Raw genomic sequence first — 3,927 nt, forward strand, 5'->3', positions numbered from 1 at the left:
ACCACCACCACCACTACCCTGCTATAAATGAACACAGCATCAAGTGCCTTCTAGATTCACATTGCTTTTCCTATGAATTAGTACAGCTTTCAGTCCTTATATGAGAACTGTCTTTGTGCAGAGGATGGCAGTTAATTCAGGCTTGCAACTGGTCCAAGGGCAGAGATGCGTGTCTGTGGAATGTTCAGCCATCAATGGCACACCACCCTCTTGGGCCGAGGAGACACTGAAGAAGAGGGGGTGGAAAAATTGTAAGAGCCAGAGGTCAGGGAGGACTGGGGCAAGACTTTCTTCTGAACAGGACAGAAACAGTGCTCTCATGGGCTCACAGCAGCTGTGGTTGCCTGCACCAGACCTGCCCAAGATCAGGTACTCAGCTCTCCAGCATTGCTGCTTTTGAGAGCCTTGAGTCCCAGAACCTGGGCTGGGGGAAGAAAGAAAGGACAGACACACGGACACACATGCAATGAAGTTGGGGTTTTCTAATGGATACAGCTTGCAACATGGAACCTCAGCTCGTTTATTAGGTACAGCACAGGGGGGCGGTTTCTGTAGGAGAGCAGTTTCAGGCTCTGGTTATCCCAGAGGAGGAAGCTGCAGTTGCTAGTCCTACACAAAACCATCAGTCGCTACACTGGGCAGTTGTTCATAAACTTGCTTGGGATCTGCTTTGCCATCCATCCTGGTCCTGGTCTGTATGGATAACAGCTTTGCCAGTTTCTCAGGGGCTGATGGTCTGGGAGTCCTTGACTAGCTGTGCCTATGTCAAAATTCACATTCACGTGGGTCTCCATACACTCAGGACTTCCTCCATTTCCTACATGGTATGGATGGAGGAGGGACAGGAGAGACTCCACCCCCTGCCTGGGGAGCTATTGACAGTTGTTGGCTAGGGAAGGGCCTGCTGTATTGGATCACCCCTTACCCATGTGTGTATGGGCAGCACTAACAGGACTCAGTGATATAAAAACAAAAGAAAAAAAAACCAAGAAGGATGTGAATTTAGGGGGTTTGGGGGAAAGGTCTGGAAGAAGCTGCAAGTGTGGAGTTAAGGGTGACTATGATCAACATGTAATGTATGAGCATGTGTACTTCTCAGGGTAAGTATGCTTAGCTCTCGTCTCTTAGAGTTATCCCATCATCCTGACACCTATTAACACCATTGCTCTGAGCAGGGAACAAATGGTCTATTGCTAGTCCTTGCTCCTTCACTGTGTTTCTCTTTCTGGAGGGAAAACCCTACCCAAGTTCTGATACACAGTGTAGTATGTGACCCCCAAAGGTCCTCTTCCTGATTGAAGCTCAAGGTTATAGTAATGGCTTCCAAAGTTCATCTTCTCTGAGATGAGATATGACCTTAGTCTCTCTGGGTTGATAAAGACAGAGATAGTCTGGGGTCACCCCTGACATTCTCCCAGCTCCCCTGTGGCCTTTTTCTGGAGCCGTACACTGGTGTTTCACATCGGTAGGCCCGGAAGCTTATGTCTCAGTAATTCAACCACTACAGCAGCTGGTTATTTTCCCCGAAGATTTAATACTTGTCATTTATCTGTGTCAAATCTGCAAAGAAGAAAGTTTCCAAAGACAGATTTATTATGTGCACTGAGCATCTCAGGTGCAGCGGTGCATACAGATGGGCCGAATCCCACATTTCTACCATGGTTTTGTTCTATAAAAATAGCCACTCTTACTTTGCATTCAGACAAGTGAGAAATATATAGTCTTGAGCCAGGAGTCACCATGGGGGCACTCATAGAAAGCCACAGTATTGTGGGAATAGGTTCTTGCCATTGGTTTTGGGATCAGCCACAAGTTGGCAGGGTGGGCTTTGGCAAGGGGCAAGCTGCATCCAGAGTTGTTCAGTAATTTATGAGGTTTGGAGAAAAATGAAAATGTGTGGCCTCGAGGTTAAAAAGCGTGAAAGAAGTGCCATTATAGATAAAGCCTTTTCTTCTCCTCCTTGGTCTTTCTCCAGGCTCGTCATGGCGGTTCCCATTTGTTATTTAATGTCCTAAGAAACATTTAACTTTTCTGCTATTACCATGGGTCTCAAAGTTTATTTTTTTTATCACACAATGCAGATATAAATGCAAATGTGGAGCATTCGACTGGCGCACAGAATCAGTGCAGTTTTACCACCCCTTTTTGGCAGTCCTTTTGAAAAGGAATCCTGAACTGTTCAGAAGAGACAAACCCACGCCAGGTTTGGGAAAGGAGGCAGCAAGGGTCTCCCTGGCAGGAAGACACTAAGGGAAGACCCTGGAGTCTGGTACATGTGGATCTCTCCAGGTTCTCTGGAGTCCTGCCCCAGGATACAAGGCTCAATCTTCTACCCTGAAGAATGACAAGCTCCACCTCCGTCGGGCTTCACCTCCCTCGGGCTCCACCTCCCTCGATGGAGGACTGAGGCCTCAGAGGCCAATAGGAGCATGGCTTAGAGAAGTTAACTCTTGTAGCTCTTTTCCATGACTCCACAGTTTCAACTCAGAGTGGATGAGTTCCTTAACGAAGGTTTAGGTGTCACTGCTATATGTATCGCTTGTGGTGCCTGGTTTGGAGAGTTGAGTGGTTAGGTCCCCAAGAAATGTGAGTTCTGGGCTAGCCTTCCTCCAGATGGGCAGCGGTGCTACAGCCCTCCCTGAATGATCTTCAGGATGTGTGCTAAAGTCTTGCTTCCCCTCTGTACTGCCTAGGATAGAAGGCAACTGTAATTGTGGGGTGGGTTTTAGATGAACAGTCCTGTCTGCAAGCCAACCTAAGAGCTATCCTCAGGTGACAAGAGCGAAGACCGCGAGTGAGCTGAGGCCCAGAAGCCCTGTGAAAGTCCCCTTGACTATCCCATGGGGTCCTATTTCCAAAACACACCCAGTGATAAAAATATTAGTGATTTACAAATGGCAGCCACGAGGCAGTAAGCTAGAAACACATGGCTCTACTGAGGAAGGCGTATCCCCGAAGGTATCTGTGTCATTGCACGGCCTGGGCCTGCCCTAATTGTAACCTTAGATCAAAATCATGGTCTGGAATTGACACTGCTCTGCCTAGGAATTCATGGTCCTCTGGATTCAAGGATGTTAGAGCCAAAAGACAGAGAGTAACCCCAAAAGGCATTAGACTCAGGGAGGAACCTGAGCCTCCAGGCCTGCTTTTGAGCCTCTTGTCTGAAAGATTAATGACACTGCTTCCTACAGATGGTCCTCAATTTAGGATATTTTGACTTTACGATGGTGTGGCCGTGATAGTTATTGAGCAGTCCATATGCCCGATTTTGCATTTGGATTGTTTCCTGGGCTAGTTGTATGCAATGTGATTGACTCTCATTTTTTTAAAATTTAAATCTTATATGCATGAGCATTCTTCTTGCATGTGTATTTGTGCACCACGTGTGTGCCTGAAGCCTCCAGAAGCTGGAAGAGGGCATTGGATCCCTTGGAACTGGAGTTACAGGAAGTTGTGAGCTGCAGTGTGGGTGCTAAGAACAGACAAGGTCCTCTGCAAGAGCAGTTGGTGCTCTGAATGGCTGAGCCATCATTCCATCTCCATGAGTAACACTCTAAGATGCTGTGCAGTGGTAAGCCACAGCTCCCAGCCACACAGCCATAAGGGTGAGCAGCCCATGCTCTGAAGTGCGCCGTGCTGGTGAGACAGTGTGTTCAGTGCGTGAGCTATTAAATGTATTCAGCAGGATATTTTAAATTTATGATTGACTTATCAGGCCACAACTCCATCACAAGTCAAATAGCATCTGTATATAAAAGATGATAATAAAAATAAATGATTAGAGGAAAATGCCATTATTCACACATGCCATGGTCGTGTACTTTGGAAAAGAACACAGGCGAACAGTGGCAGAATGACAGACCCTGTAAATGTTCCGCATTCTAAACAACGTTCTCACAGAGGAGCAGCAGAGATTGCTTCCATTGT

This window comes from Mastomys coucha, unplaced genomic scaffold, assembly GCF_008632895.1.
Source record: "Mastomys coucha isolate ucsf_1 unplaced genomic scaffold, UCSF_Mcou_1 pScaffold21, whole genome shotgun sequence".
Lineage (NCBI taxonomy): Eukaryota > Metazoa > Chordata > Mammalia > Rodentia > Muridae > Mastomys > Mastomys coucha.